This window comes from Tursiops truncatus, chromosome 4 (assembly GCF_011762595.2).
Source record: "Tursiops truncatus isolate mTurTru1 chromosome 4, mTurTru1.mat.Y, whole genome shotgun sequence".
In the NCBI taxonomy this organism is placed as follows: domain Eukaryota; kingdom Metazoa; phylum Chordata; class Mammalia; order Artiodactyla; family Delphinidae; genus Tursiops; species Tursiops truncatus.
The window spans coordinates 111513569-111531321 of record NC_047037.1 but is presented as its reverse complement, the minus strand read 5'-3'; positions in this window follow the sequence as shown (position 1 = coordinate 111531321).

The following is a 17753-nucleotide window of genomic DNA, read 5'->3' as shown; positions in this document are numbered from 1 at the left end:
AGTTTGTGTCTTCAAATCTACTATGGAAATTCAGATAGTCAAAAAATACTCACAATATCAAAGAGGGCAAATTAAGTGACATAAATTGAATATGAATCTAGGGTTTAGATATGGGAAAGGTAACTCTTAGTTGGAGGATTAGGGGAAGCTTCATGTATCCTGTGGGTCGGTAGAGCTCCTACAACTAATTAATTCAGTAGTCTGATGAGAACAAAATAGATAGGTTTTGGGGAGGTTAGGAAAGGCAACAGTTTGGTGCCAGAAGAACTGAGACTACTGTGGAACAGACTCCAAGCATCAGAATGATCAGTGGTCCAACAGGGTGAACTAAAATCGGTACTTCTTAATCTACAATGGGATTGTTGCTATCTATTGGCCAGAAGAGTAAACATCCATGCCGGTTCTTGGACAATGGCAAAGGCCCAGTAATGGAAATATCGATGCTTCAATTCAAGGGCTCTAGAGTTGATGTAATTACCAGCCAGTAGCCCTGAATAGACCTGGTCTATTCCCTTCAGAGAAATTCTATGCTTCTTAGGGGCCCCCAGGGCTAAAATTCAGGTTGGAGCCACCAGAAAAGAAGTTCCCAAAAGGAACTTAGTCAGGTGGACTGAGAATACCACTGGAAAAAGTGGAAAAGCTGATATCTGTAGAGGGTTAAATGGTATAGCATTGGTCTCCTTTAGTCCTCACAGTACTAACAGTGTCAAAATTTTGCAGATTAGGAAACCAGAGCTGGGAGAAGCTAATTGCTCAATATTATACAACCAGGAAATGATAGAACTAGACCTTTAGCCCAAGCCTTCTATTTCCCAAATCCTGTTTCATTCCAAGTCAAATAGTATGTTGGAAACCAACTAATGTGAAATAAATTTGTTAGAAGATTAGAAGTTTAGATTAAGTTTGAAAAGGATCTATCTATATAAAACTACCATCAGAATAGCTTGAAAGCTCTGACTGGGCTTTTAGCAGAGGGCCACAAACAGGCATGTGCCAAGTAAATCAGCATTTTTAACCCTCATTGAGAGTGTGTCTGAGTGTGAAGAAACAGCTGGTCACTGAAAAACTCACAGATTTAATTAAGTGCCCAGAGCTGAAAACTGATGAACATCTGAGATGTTTCTCTTCAGTTTGGCTAGATGATAAGAGTATTATGAATTTATTTAGAAAGAAGGGAGTTTCTACATTTACACAAATGACCACAGAAAAATGTGAAACTATGGGATTGTGGTTGGTTTGTATTTGAGGTTTAAAATAAATACGAAAGAGTTAAGAGCTATCTCTTAGGAGTGCATGACAAGTAAACATTGTATTACAAACCAGGTTTGGGCCCAAGCATGAAAAATTTTCACAGAAGTTAGAGGCCAGGTGATATCAGAAGGTCTGGTGGGTTCTCTTTGCTTTGGTAGTCAGGATCTACATTGTACATCATTTCCAATCCATGTAACTTTACTATCTTAAGGTTAAATAACCAAATGTGTTCTTTTTAATACCTTGCTGTACTCTTTAAAATAGTCTAAAAAAATCTCTTAATTTTCACTGAGTCTGAACTTAATTCATTTTTGAGACATTCAACCTATTAAAAAATCATGTAAAAATTACAAAGTCCTTCTTATTTCCCAAACCTTTGCACTGTATATAACATTACTTCATTTAGTTATTAACAACAGGTCAACGAAAGGCCAGTACTATTACTTGGCACCCATAATACTTGTGTTCAGAAGTTTTTTGTCCCTTAAGATCTTTCCTTCATATGTTTTATGGATGCCTCAAGTTCCATAATTTTAATCCATCTATTAGCTCCATGTTAAAATGAAAATACAGCTGGGATGAAGTGAGAGAGTGGCATGGACATATATACATCACCAAATGTAAAACAGATAGCTATGGGCTTCCCTGGTGGCGGAGTGGTTGAGAGTCCGCCTGCCGATGCAGGGGACACGGATTAGTGCCCCGGTCCGGGAAGAACCCACATGCTGCGGAGCGGCTGGGCCCGTGAGCCATGGCCGCTGAGCCTGCGACGCGTCCGGAGCCTGTGCTCCGCAACGGGAGAGGCCACAACACTAAGAGGCCCGTGTACCGCAAAAAAAAAAAAAAAAAAAAAAAATAGCTAGTGGGAAGCAGCCGCATAGCACCAGGAGATCAGCTTGGTGCTTTGTGACCACCTAGAGGGGTGGGATAGGGAGGGTGGGAGGGAGACGCAAGAGGGAGGGAATATGGGGATATATGTATATGTATAGCTGATTCACTTTGTTATACAGCAGAAACTAACACACCATTGTAAAGCAATTATACTCCAATAAAGATGTTAAAAAAAAAAAGAAAGTATGTGGTGGGCAGTGTTTTAAACTTAGTAAGAATGAGTTTAATAGTTTCTCTTCAAACTTTTCTTTAATTGAGGAGGGCAGTGGAACAGATGAGAGGCTATCATCTCCAAGAAAATTGAACAGGTGACCAAGATCTAAGGTAGTCTTTGCCAATCACTTCCTTCTTAACTTATCTGATGACAGAAACACATACAAGCAACAACAGTACTGTTTGTAGGAAATATGCACTTAATAACAATAAACTTATTGTTCAAATTAGAATTGAAGATACCTGCAAGAAGAATTACATAAAAGCAGAAATAGTGATAAACATGTACATAAGGAAAAATTAGACTCATTTGGCTAAGATAAACTTGTCTAGCAAAATATTCAGAACATAAGTTTTGAAAGTTGTGGCATGACCAGATTTTCAAAGGTCTCAAATGTAAGATGGTGGGCAGAGTTATAACAGAGGCCGCTAAATAACTAAACAATTTTCTTGTGAAAAAATTTGATAACATTTACTACAACTTGGGCTATAAGGAGGGACCTAATGTTTCTTAGGCCAGATGCTACTGAAAGTTAAGTTGAAGGCATGATTCTTAATATGTTTCTTACTTTCTTAACATTTTATCTTAAACATGTGGCCATTGAACCAAGTTTTGTCAGAGTCTCGTTTCATACCCTTAAGTTTTTTGGTCAATAACTGGTCTTTCTTGATATACAATGTCTGTTTCCCTAAAACAACAATATCTAATATTTGTTCTTATATCATTGTATTCCCTGTTCTCAATTCCTCGCAATCAACTTTTAGTTGATAAGGTGTATAGGTGAGGGGACTAGTATTTAGATGCTGGCATCTTCCAGTAGGCCTTGGTATTCAGCTGTTTCCCCCTTATACAGAATCTATATCCTAAGAAATAGAAAGGGGAAGCAAATCTAAGGAGGACTCCTATAACAGTAGCCACCAAGGACAGCTGAAAGAGTTGATGCTAATAAACTATGGAACATATAGTTAACTTTAAGAAAGAGGAGTCCTCAGTGGGCTGCTGGGGGGAAAAAGAATTACCTTTTAGCAATTCAAAAAGAGCTTTCTATTACACAAATCTTTATAGGTAGGTTAATTGCCTGCCAAGATTTCCTTTTAAATCAAAATTAAAGTATGCAAGATCAATGCCATACAATGAAATGTCATCATTTTTGACTACTTCACATGCTGCATAGAGCTTTTGTACTTATTTTAGTTCATTGGGGAGCTGTAAGTATTTAAAAATTTTTATTTATTATTATTAATCCTGAAATGTTCATACTAACGTGAGGAAAAAATCTCCATAAGATTTTCCATGTTTAAAAATATGAGAATAAATTATTTTATCAAGCTTTTTAAATAACTGAAATACAGTAAGTAGCACTGAACATTAAAAACTAAGAAAAATAATGGACCTGGAGACTTAGTTTTATTGTGATTCTTTAATTTCAGGATGGTATATTGTAAACATGCCCATGACACTTAGTCTCATCTTTTTGTTCCTTTCAGTTCTGCTTTTCTTTAGGAGCTGGAATGAAGCCACATTTTTTTCCATCTCTTCCTTGGCCAAACATTCCCCAGAAAGGAACATTTTTTAGTCTATTAATCTGTAGCAAACCTCCATAAGAAAAGTAGGCATGACAGTTTCCATGTTCCTTTAAAAATTCAACATAGTTGAATAGTGAGCCATGTCTCCACTTGGCTTTCATACCAATGATTTCCCCTTCTTTCATTTGTTAAGTTTTATTAAACGAATTGCCAATGTAAATGACTGGGCAGGTCAGTTAACTGTCTCTTTAACTATGAGCAGCCTTGGTTCTTTGTGAATTCCAATGTAAATGCTTAGTTATTAGCCTTTTTTTTAAAGATTAGACAACACACCAAACTAATAGTTTGTGCCATATACCTTATTTATATAGTTAGTTGTTTATTTTGAAGACAACTGGTTTAGTTTAGAGATAGTTTCACTTATTTTTTCATAACAGATGGGCTGGATATATCACATATGCGGTACATCAAAACATCTTAGCCATTTAAAAACAAGCTATTGAGAGCACTCAACTGATGCCTAAAAGAAAATATTGGTGGGTTAATTTAAAATTTAATAATATTCCAGAAGTACAGAAAATATTTTATATTTTTATTATTTTTTTAAAGTTAATACTTCATAACTAATTACCAGTTTCAATGTGTTATTCTTCGAACAGTTTTGTCACATTTTGCCTTCTAAATTTAAAATCCTGTTGTTTAAATTCCACATATGAGTTAAAAATGCAATGATCAAAATTGTTTTCTGAAATTTCGTGTCATAAAATACGTAGGAAAAACAAACATAAGATATATATCAAGCTAAATATAAGCAGCAATGAAAATAATGTATAAATAGCCATTCATCTGTTAAATGCTTATGTCACGGAGTAAAGGGCAATTATATAAGAATTGGGAATAACTAAGAAATCAAGAGGAAGGGAATACAAAAATCTGAGAAAACCCAATCAGGCAATGTAGAGAGGAGATTTTTGAAATTATTGTATTATGAGGTAAGTGAAAGTTTATCAGTAAACAATAAAGCTGAGTTTGATTTTGAATGCTTCCTTCTAATGCTTACATGCCTAATCTCATTTAGCAAACCAATATGATATTAAGTCCTAAATGCTGCATTAAGATCTGTATATGTTTAGATCATGGGAAGTTAAACGCACACACACACACAGGTTTTTAAAGTATAGACATAGTCATGATTACATGGAGGTAAACATCGTGGATCTGTTAAGGATAAGATGATGTCATAATACTCTAAGATGAGAAGGCATGAGGCTCAGTCATTACTCAAGAAACCTTGTCTGATACGGGAAAGTTCGGCAACTTCCCTTGCTTTCTTACACAGGGAGGCTGAAACAGAAACCACTGTGTGAAGTTTCACTGACAGAAATTTGATGATACTGAGAGAATTACAATAATGTTCTGAACATTAAAGTCAGCCACTCTGAAATAAAGGGTGCCACAAAAAAGCCTGCTTGCTTCTCATTGTATGTCCAGAAAGATCTATCCCTAATATGAGTGAGAATGCTTTTCATTCCTTAGGACTTTGACTATTGTGTTTCTTAAATTTTGGCACTTGAAGTTGAGTTTGGATTCAAAAGAAAAAAACTAACGCATACCTTATCAATATTAGATGGTTTCAGTTGTCTTGAAGCTTTCTGTATATATCTAATCCTGAATCCTACGTGGCCTTATGTGCAAGTGTTGTCACAGATGTTTGGAAATTCTTTTAGTATTGCAAATTCAAGAAGTTTAAGACCTTCCACCTGGAGCTGAAGAGTGTAGGGACTGCTATGTTGGTGAAGATAAACTCTTGCTGAACAGGATTTTTTAAATAAGTGAGTATCATCATTGTAATGTTACACTGCTGCGTGAAATAGTACATGCCTTCATGGGTTGTCTTTCCCAAGACTATCTAATCCTAGAGGCGACATAAAGCTTGCTGGATAAACTTGTGGAACCTGAGACTCTCATGCAATAATCAGTTATGAACTTGCAACTTCTTATAAACCCTTCCCTGGGCTGGACATTAAAATTCTATAAAAGAAAGGATCTCGTTTTGTCCTTGGGAATCAGGTGCTATTGGTAGAACATGGAATAAATAAAAATGAGTTAGCTGGCAGAATCATTCTCAGGTGAAGGAATAAAAAGCAGATATAAAAATGTACTAGTGAAAAAATAGAAAAACTCAATGGAGATAGTTTCAGAAATACAGATCTTCAAGTGGTGCAGGCTGTGATAAGGAATTAGTTTCCATGATACAGATTTACAGAGAACAATTCAAATGCTCTTTACAAATTAAACATTTTAATGATTCCCTTTTGAAAAACATTGAGCAGGGTGTGATATTAAATCCAATGTAAAGTTCTTGCTTCGGACAGCTCTTAAAAAATAATTCAGTATTTTGAAGTCATTTTTATGTTAGTCCTCAACTACTGGGAAAGTATCTCAGTATCAAAATGCCTGGACACCATAACATCACAGTTATAGATTTTACCCAAGATTGCTTTTTTACATGAGCTACCTAAGGATGTTTTAATTAGAAATAAGCACAGCACACCAGAATGTGCGATTTACACTAAAAAATACATAGGAAAAAATGTCAGTTTATATGGAATTACAGAGACTTTTATTCATTTATTAATTCATTTATCCAAATAATTTCTATTTTATACAAACTCATTGAATGTGTAATGGAGAATTTAAGATGCAGGGAAGAGAATGGAACGTAAAATTTACAGATATACTAGTAATATTGAGGCTGCTTTGTTCATGAAGGGAAGAAAGACTAGCAGATGCGAGGGTAAAAATCTCACTAATTTGGCGCTTCCCTGGTGGCGCAGTGGTTGAGAGTCCGCCTGCCTATGCAGGGGTCACGGGTTCGTGCCCCGGTCCGGGAAGATCCCACATGTCGCGGAGCGGCTGGGCCCGCGAGCCATGGCCGCTGAGCCTGCGTGTCCGGAGCCTGTGCTCCGCAACGGGAGAGGCCACAGCAGTGAGAGGCCCCCGTACGGCAAAAAAAAAAAAAAAAAAAAAAAAAAAAAAAAACTCACTAATTTGAAATTAGGGAGATCTTACTATCAACTAATACGGGAAGATCAAGAATGAGTTCTCAGCTAGACCTGTACTCTTTGACAGTTATTGTGCTAGATGTGAGGCAATGAAAGATGACTAAAAGATGCTCATTGCTTTCACGTTACAGCTGACATGGCATTCAAGTGGAGGTATAACATGGATCAAAGCACAGATGCAGGAGAGGGTGGCCCATGCAGGAAATGGGGAGCAGCGCTTCCAAATAAGTACTCTTTGTACTAAGATGAATCGATTAGAGTCATGTCACAGAGAAGTTTGAAGCCAGATAAAGGATTTGGGGCTTAATTCCCTGGCACAGTAGAGTATGTACACCTTACAGAGTGTGCAAGGTGATGTTTTGGGTGTGAAAAGATAATAATAGACCTATTTTATTCTTATCTTGTAGCAAAAAGAAAAGGAAACTTAGGCTTTATTCTTATTTATTGCACAGATTTACACTGACATCTTCAGCCAGCCATATATCAGAATGGTCACTTGTCGTATATAAGGCACAACTCCCTGAAAAGAGCAGGGTAGTAATTTTGCAATGTAGATGGAGTGACCAGTGGAAGCCTCCTTCATCTATTTGCTTTCAGCACTTTGTGAATGATTTGATAGTTTAGACGTACCTAAGGAAGGAAATTTGGGTTTACCATATTTAGTTTTAACTAAATTAGACCTCATGAGATGAGCAAGTACATGAAAAGATCCAGGCAGAGAAACTATGGATTGATAATAATGCAAGTAATGCAAGTATAAGTAAACCAGAAAGTGGCAGTGGAAATAATAGGAGCAGCCATTATTAATACTGTTAGACTGAGGTCTTCATCAATCACATACTGGATATAAACAATGGCTATTTAAAAATCAAAAGAAATCGTGTTCAGACTGCCATTTAAATTATGACTTTACCTGCGTGCATGTGTGTGTATATATGTATATTGCCTTCAAATGTTAGCTAATGATAGTAAAATACTATTGTGCTTAGCAAGATATTTTTATATGGCTTATTTCATGTTGATCTCATTATTGCTTATTCCCCATTATTTATTTTTGTACATTTTGTGATGCCCGTCAGCACAGTGACACATTTATGTGCTTTATAAATGAATTTTAAAATATGCAATGAGAAGTGCTCAAATTAAAAAAAAAATTATAAGGGTGAGTAATAAAAACACTCATTCTAGACTCTATCTAGAGAATGGAAAACCATTAAAGCTTTTAGAGTACAGGAACCAAACGCTCAAAATTTTGCATTAGCAATATTATTCAGGTTGCAGTGTGTAAGATAAATTAGAGTAGCATAATGGCTTTGAGAGATGATGCCAAAGCAGAGTCTTTGTCACCCGTCATCTGGAGAGCCTATGAGTTCCTTTCAAGCAGTTGCTGTGTTCTCCTAACATCTGTATGCTCAGCAGTATCTCATGTGATAGAGGCTATTGGAAGTGCCTGACACATATTTGTTAAATTGAATGGAGTATTCACAAGCTCATTTCTTTGTTAAGCCTTTGAAAGACCATTGTTAGTGTCATCTTTTGACTAATCCTTCCTACTGAAATTACCATCTTCTCTCCCTTTCTTAGAATATTTGATACTTCTGCTACAGCCCTTACACTATTCTGCCTTATGCTATATGTATTCATGTAACACATGGATAAGTTTCAAGCAAATTTAGAATGTAAACTCTTTCAAAGGGGAATGTACAATATTGATCCGACTACTTAAATGAGAAGTTTAATGTTCATATAACTAAACAGGGATAGAGAGAACTGTCAAGAGAGATAGAGCCAGGGACTCCAGTGGGTGGGTGTCTCTCTCCCTCTCTCTCCCACCTCCCCTAGGCAGCTTCCCTGGGAAGAGGTGTGAGAGAGGCAGGTGAAGAGGGGAACATGTCTGCTGGAACATCTTCACTCTAGCAAGATGACCCCGTAACAGAGAGAAAAGAGATTATCTTCCAAGATTGTGAGTTTGAAAAAAATCTTCCCAAAAGGACCATGAATAAATTAGAATATGGGCCACTTCTGGAAAAATCACCCTGGTCAGAAGAACACCTCTGTAGTGAACTCCACAAGGCAAGTACTATTAAGTCCACTTTAGACTCAGCTAAATGCTCTCCATATGCACAGGTAATACAGGGGAAAACAGGGACCTAAGTCCAGATCTTTGGCCTTATTATCTGCTTCATGCTATGTGCATATATGGAGAGAAACTCTATTATCTGGAATAACTAATATTCCCCTACATCTGGACTAATTCTAATATACTAACTATAATTGAAGATATCTGATACAGAGTAATAATAAGTAGCAAAACCTCATAATGGTAATATATTCTGTGTCACAATTAAAACAAAAGGTCAGGGCTTCCCTTGTGGTGCCGTGGTTGAGAGTCCGCCTGCCGATGCAGGGGACAAGGGTTCGTGCCCCAGTCCGGGAAGATCCCACATGCCGCGGAGCGGCTGGGCCCGTGAGCCATGGCCACTGAGCCTGCGTGTCCGGAGCCTGTGCTCCGCAACGGGAGAGGCCGCAACAGTGAGAGGCCCGCGTACCGCAAAAACAAATAAACAAAACAAACAAACAAAACAAACAAACAAAAAAGGTCAGAGAAATATTTCAGAATTTAAAAAACATCCATGTTTGTTAATGCTAGCATAATTTTAAAAAGGAAAAAACCAAGAAACTTCCTAACAGTCCAATAATAGGAGAATTGATAGTTTGTAAATAAAATAATTAAACGAAAGATTCATAATTATATACTGAGTATGGTTTCCAATCTATTAAAATTTGGAGAGGAGCAAGATTCCTTTGAGCATAACTTTTGACTTTTTATTATGTAAATGTTTTGTCCTACTCAGAAACTGTATTCAATAAAAAAGAATGAAAAACTAACCTTGAATTTGAATGGCAATATCAACAAATGAACATAACTATATGTCAAATACATAATACAACCACAGGGAAAAAACTTTTACCTAACTTATGTACACAGAATTTGACTTGACACCTTTAGCAGCATAGATTCTAAGGACAAAAAGTGCAAAGAAAATTTGAACTGTACTTGGTAGGATTGTTGTTGTTAGTAGTAGTTGTTTTGTGTGTATTGCAGAGTAGAACAAATAAATGCCTATATTAGTATGGTTGGGAACCAGGATTCTCATGATGGGAAATGGAGCTACGAACATGGAATTGAGGTTAAAGGATATAGAAAATAAATAAGGAAACACAGAAATACACAATCTGATTTCCAATATTAATAAGACCCAAAAAGAAAACAAGACAGAGTCACATGAAAATAAGTGAGGCGATATTAGCCAAAATCACTTTAAAAAGGCAAGTTTGGAGGTGAACTCTGAAGATCTAAGTAGATGCATCCATGATCTAATTTGTGAGAAGAGCGTCCTGAACAGAGGGAACAGCAAGCGTAAAGGCCCTGAGATAGGATCAGACTTGTCACACGTGAGGGTTCTATGTCTCTCTTGTGTCTGAAGGATGGTTGCAGAAGCTGGGTTTGGAGGTATAGGTATGGTCCAGGTTAGAAAGGGTCCTGAGGCCAAAAAAGGAATTGGGATTTTCATCTGAGTGAAACAAGATGTTATGGGACAGTTTTAAGTAGGGTAGTGATATAATTTTATTTAGGGTTTATTACAATCCTTTTTGTTTCTGTGTGAGAAATGGAGTATAAGAATCTAAGCATGGATTAGGATGGTAATAGTAGAGATGGAAGACGGTAGATTAATGTAAGATATATTTGGGAGACAGAATCAAACAAATCTGCTGCTAGATTGGATGGGAGAGACTAAGTATCAAGGATAAATCCAATAGCTTTGTCTTAAGCTACCGGATGAATGGATGTGTGAATACTGGGATGGGAAAGACAGAGGGAAGACCAGGCTGAGATGAAGTGGTGGGAGAATCAAATACTTTATTTTGGCCATATAGTGCTTGTGATGCCTACCTTATATTCAGTTGGCGATGTCTGGTATATAGTTGGATACAACATTATGGAGCTCCAACCAAAAAAGGAAAGAAGGCAGGAAGGAAGGAAGGAGGGAAGGAAGGGAGGGAGGGAGGGAGGGAGGAAGATAGAAGGTCCAGAGCTAGAGATATAAAATTGTGAGTTACAGAAACATAAGATAATATTTATAAGCAAGTGACTATAAGAGATCATTTAGAGAATGACTGTAAGCACACTCCAAGCCCAGGGGACACCCATTTAGAGACAAGGAAAAGGAGAAGAAATATGAAAATGAGACTGAGAGAAGCTAACAAGGTATGGGGAGAGCTAGGTGTGTGTGGTGGGACAGAAGCCAAGAGATGTGTCTTTAAAGAGTAAAGAACTGTCAAATGATGCTAAGAAGCCCTAGTAAGGTGAGAAGTGACTACTGTACTTGACAATATATAGATAGCTGATGTTTTTAGTAAGATCAGTTTCAATGGAATGCTTACTGTGGGTGCCTATCTGAATATGACAAGGAGAGAGTGTAGTGAGGAAGGGGCAAGGGAAGCATAAACAACTCCTAAGAATTTTTGTTGAAAAGGAGAGCATGGAGGGAGATATTCTAAGAGAGAATCTTTTTTTAAGATGGAGGATCTTAGTAGACCATGACTAGAATGTTGCTTTTGAAAGACAGATATTAGTGGCAGAAAAAAAATGACTGCAGGAAAAATAAATTAATTAAGGTAAGACATGATTAGATACAGAGCAAAAGTAGCTTTTAATAAAAATAGGGGCACTTTTGCACTAGGATGGAAGGCAGAGAATATGGATATAATATGAATATAGTTTGGTAGATTTGGCAATGGCAAGATGAAAATGATTCCTACAGATGATTTTTCATATTTCAGAATGTGAAGTAGGAGCATGTATATATTGGTACATGCATGCCTGGGACAGGAAGAATGGTGGAAGGAGGTGTTGGAAGCCTAAAGAGAGAGAAGAGAGTGAGAGTGTAGGAAATCAAACCCAAAAAGAATATTCAGTAGGACTGGCAGACAATTTTCCATACATATTTGCCCCACTCGCAAAGCAATACTTTTAGTTTAGGTATGTGCAGGGAATGGATGCTAGCATTCTGGATAGAGGGTTGTGTTGTGGAGATCTGAAACAGAACACTTTCAAAGATGGAGAAGGAGGAAGAAAGTTTCAAGCACACCCCAAAGCATTGCTGTAACAAAATAGCAAAGTTTTTAATGAATCATTAAAAGTAACAGCAACAGATCATAAGACAGGTCCTATGGTTGTACTCATATGGGACCCAAAACTCTATACACATTTAATATTATTATATATTAAGGTTGAATGTATTTTTCAGTCTAATACATAGTACAAGGCATGACAATTTCAATAGCTGGTGGCTCCTAGTCTAATTATAAAGTGAAGAATAATATTTTTTGGCAATGGTACAACTGTTTTCATTCAAAAACTCTCCCAAATCTCCCACTTCACCATCCTCACCCCCATATAGCATTCCACCACTAGAACCCCATCTAGGAATGCAAAGAACTGAAATCTTCAGTATAATATGCAGAGATACTTATATATATGAACTATATACAGTACTCTTCCAAATTAATTTGAGGTATACACTTTTGATAAATGGGTTTTATTGTTGATGTTAACACTAGGAGATAAGCAGAACAGAGAGATATATCATATGGCCACATGATGCAAGTGAGAATCACTTAGAAGGAATTGTAATTTTTTTGAATTCTTAACTATCGTACTTGCAAATAGAGGCTTCAGTTTGGGTTCAAAAAAAATTGTTATGACAAGATCAAAGAGAAATCAATAGTAAAACAAAACTATAGCTTCCAAAAGGCAAACCCCCAAGTATCATTTTTGTCTTAATCTGTATGCAAATTTCTAAGACTCCCCAATTGGCGTGTCCATATATGAAGATGTGTTACCTCTTATTTGAAGGCTGAATCACTATGAAGCAGAGAACACTAGACCAGAAGCCCAGATTTCTTTTGTTCAGAATTCCCCTTTAAAGAGGAAAAACAAAGAGAAGCCAAAGGGAGTGGTCCATTTCTCATCTATCACTCAACGAATTGATCCTCTGAGAAGGTGTCAGAGAAGCAATCACAGAATGAATGTCCAAACCATCTGCCACAGACCTGCCAACAATGGAAATGGGTAACCTTAACCTGCACCCCGAAGATTTTGCCATAATCGGTTGGACAAACAGATCTTCTTGGTCAAAGAAAACATTTTGTGTATCAGAGTTTTACTAAAAGAATAAAGTCTGAAGAACATGTTACTTTTTGTAAGAAATAATTATCAGTTTTGGAGAGAATGCTATAAACCATGTAATTACAAGGTCAGATGACTCTGTTGCTGTTGTAAATTTCCCTCGACAGCACTTCGAGAGAAAGACATTAAAGTATGAATGATAGGAATGATATATATAGGCTTAATGCATGAGATTATTAGAATGGGTTTTAACTTCATGGAGAAAGATATTCCAAAAGTGAGTGGCACTATTTTACAACGGACAATGTATAAATGACATTTCTGGTTACTGGATATAAAAATATACTTCTACAGCATAACTAAAGAAAACATCTCATGTGAAACCTCAAAGCTAGGACTCATTACACTACCAAATTCATATTTTCATGTGGTTTCCTCCTAAGGCAATAAAACAACCTTTTTTTTTTTTAAAGAATTTTATTTATTTATTTATTTTTGGTTGTGTTGTGTCTTCGTTGCTGCGCCCGAGCTTTCTCTAGTTGTGGCGAGCGGGGGCTACTCTTTGTTGTGGTGCGTGGGCTTCTCATTGCGGTGGCTTCTCTTGTTGAGGAGCATGGGCTCTAGGTGCGAGGGCTTCAGTAGTGTGGCCCGTGGGGGCTCAGTAGTTTTGGCTCGCAGGCTCTAGAGCACAGGCTCAATAGTTGCGGTGCACGGGCTTAGTTGCCCTGCAGCATGTGGGATCTTCCCAGAGCAGGGCTTGAACCCATGTTCCCTGCATTGGAAGGTGGATTCTTAACCACCGCGCCACCAGGGAAGTCCCAAAAACCATTGTTTTTTTAACAGACACAGACAGTATATCATCAAACAAAATAATGAAAAGCCTAAGCAAATATTTAAAACTATTACAACTAGAAGAAACACTAGAGATCACTTAACCCAAACTTCTAATTTTACAAACAGGAAAATTAAGACTGAAAAATTAAATGACTTGCTCAAGGACACAAATCATGAACAGCTGTCAGCATCAGGTCTAACCACGTAAAATCGGAAAAAGTCTCTCCCTTTCCCTTTGAAACATAATCTGCTCCACTCTTCCAAATGGACTCTTTCTCTTGCCTACCCTTTCAGTGTCTACCTATGACCAATTACTCAAGACCTCCTTCTCTGTACACAAGTCACTGCCATGTTGGGCTTGTCTTCCATACTTGTCCCATATATCAAGCCTCCCCAATGCCATTAAGCCTATCTGATAGAGTAAATTACAAACTGAGGAATGCTCGTGCAGAACACTACAGTTTTTCTACTTTGAGGGGTGCATGGGAGATGGGGGGACATGAATTTTGATAATCACTTCTTTAAGGAGACCATCACTCTTTAACAACTCAAAGGAATAGTGGGAATTTTGAGCCCAGTCTCTTAACCGCTATGTGTTGGTTACTCTTAATGGATGAGAAAATAGCCAACACTCAGGGGTTAAAAGAATAGACTCTAAAGTGGTCTGTGTGGCTTGAATTTAGGTTCCACTTTCTACAAGCAGTGATTTTTTTTTTTTGGCCGCACAGCGCAGCTTGCAGGATTAGTTTCCAGACCAGGGACTGAACACAGGCCCTTGGCAGTGAAAGCACAGAGTCCTAACCACTGGACCGCCGGGGAATTTGCTATAAGCAGTGATTTTAAACAATGACTTCATCGGGACGGTACGAAGATAACATGAGACTATCTATGTAAAGTACTTACAGTAAAAATGAGCACATAGCAAAAACTAAATGTTAGGTTATTATTATATCTAGTGGGTATTATTCAACTCCTCCATCTGTTGTCATCCTGTTAAAATCTGGCTTCCATGTTATTCCACTGAAGCTGCTCTTACAAAGGACACTATTGACCAACTAAATGACAAATGTAGTGGCCCATTTTTAGTACCCGTTCTGTATCAACACTCTCCAACACTTGACACTATTTACCTCTCTGAGTGTCTTCAAATTCTCTCCTTTTTTGACTTTTGTGAATCCCCACCCTCCCCAGCTCTTTATATATGACCCTTCATTTCTTCCCTCTCTACCCTTTTTCCTGATGATGTCATTTACTTCAAAGCTTGCAAACCTTCCCAGTAGGCCAGGAACTCTGATGTCTGTTTCTAGCATTTATCTAGCTCCAGAGATATGTATAGATCTAATTTCAAATTGACTTCTTCACATTTTTATTTTAATGCATGGGACCAGAACACGGAACTCATTAAATGTTCTTGCGACTAACTTCCCCTGAGTTTCCTGTCTTTAGAAATTTTATCTCCATCCACTTCATTGAAATTCTCAAAGGTTTCTTTGATTCTTCTTTCCAGCATGCCTTGAATGACATTTCATCCCTGTTTGCTTGGGACAGTTTCAATTTATACCTGCCATTTCATCTCCATTATTAACAGAAATTTCTTTCACTCTTAAAGTGTTGTGGTGTGGATGATAAATCATACGATTATCCTAATCATGTTAGGCATCCAACCTACTTCACAATTATCAGAATCTTGATATTTCTTTCCATCCTCTGTAGTGTAGGCTTCCATTTTTTCATTTTGGACACTATTAACAGTCTCTTTAAGGATCATTGACACCAATATATTTCTGATTACTATATTTTCCAATGGCTACTAAACTGATCTTCCTAAACACAAGGCTAGTATTGCTTTTTCCCTTCCTAATGATTTTCATTCTTTCTCAGTGGCCTACAACACAAAGTCCAGTACCCTCTTCTATTTTCCATTTGCTCATCTCCCTTCCCTACTACCTTTACATTCAAAGATAGGCCATATAGTAGAATAGTAGTTTTAGATTGGAGAATATAAGTTAATAAATAAAGAGTAGACATGTAGTAATGTCTTTCTACCATAACAGCTATGAAATAAATGCTAGCAGACTATAGCATTTCCTGACACTGTATATCAGTCATTGAAGAGGGATAATATGCATTCCTACCTGTCCGACAGGGCTATTGTAAAACTCAAATGTGACAACATGAGCATGTTTAAAATCACCATTCAAGGTGCATGACTATTGTTTCTGTTATTGTGATTCATCTCTCTCCTAGCCAAACCAAATGCATTTATGATTAACAGATGCTTCTGTTAAGAATAGAAATATTCATATGAGTGTTTCTGCTATTCACAGGGGGAAACACACTCTCCAAAAAAATAAATTTTGTGAGAATTCCATTATCAAAATTTTCTTTGATATAAAACTTTAGGACTTACACTTTCCCCAATTTTAATAGCAATTGAAATCTTTATAGCTATAAATGTATAATTAAACATAACCTTTTAAAGGTTTTACCTTTCACAGATTTATAGACAGTCAAATTACTTTCCTGATTTTTAAAGCTATATTTGGGCAGGCTGATACTGTAACCAAAAGTGGAGTCCGGCTGCTCACTGCTCAAAGGCCAATAAAGAAGCAAAGTTGGTGGAAAGGAAAGTTTGCTTGATTTTGGATGCCGGCAACCCAGGAGGGGGTAGTGGGGGTGGAGGGCGGGGAGGGCGGACTCCTGTCCAGAGGCCGACTCCCCACTACTGACAATCAGTGGGTAAGAGCTTTTATAGACAGAGCGAGGAGACTACAGGAAGAAACAGCAGAGTCAGCTCTGACAGTCATCTTGAAATTGATCATTGGTGGTCTGACCAGCGTCGTCTTGATTGTTTTAGGTACAGTTAGTCTTCAGTTCCAGGGTCGGTATGTTTCCATTTCTTTGAGGCAAACTGTCGCAACTGTGGCAGCTTATGTCATGGCTACAGCCTGGCCATCATGTAGCTAACTTCTTCCAACTGGTGGAGCTTTCAGTATCTATAAGACAGCTCACAGGATATGGCTCAGAATATTATCTATAGCCCTTGAAAAGGAACTAAAGGCCCTTGACTTTGCTTAGTGACTATTATTGTTTGGTTCTGTTTGACTGCCTTTCTTTGCTTCTGCATTTTCTCACTTCTCTGATTAAACTTATTCTTTGGCTAAAGTTTGTTCACAGACAAAAGGCAGGTGGAGGACATGGGGGTGGGTGGGGGAGGACCATAGGGTTCTGCTCCATTTCAATACCTCATCAGAAATAGGTCCAAATTTCATCACCATTACCTTTAGAGAGCAATAAATTATGAGTGTATTAAGTACAGTCCTCACCTTCTAACATCGACAACCCAGGATTAGGGATGCACATAAACAGAAAAGATGAAGATCAAAAACATCCTAAAAATGCAGAATCAGTAAAGCACATGTGTGTATATAAATTCCATGCTCAAAAAATAAATGTGAAGGTTGTCGTTCATTTATTTTTGTCCTTTTAGATATTTATATCTACATTTTATATATGTGTGTGTGTGCATGTGTTCCTACATATACTATATAACATGTATATATTCCATACCTTTATTAAATATATATATTCCATAATTTAAGGGGATACATAGGCTCATAAATTGACTTTTTGAGATTACTGACCACGTACCTTCAAATGAATTAGCTTAGACTATAGGAAATTGAGTTTTAAAAGGGAATTGAATATCAACAGTTTCCTATGGTTTGATTAATAGCAAATGGGAACTGGCTAAGAGCATTTAAATAATTCTGCTCATG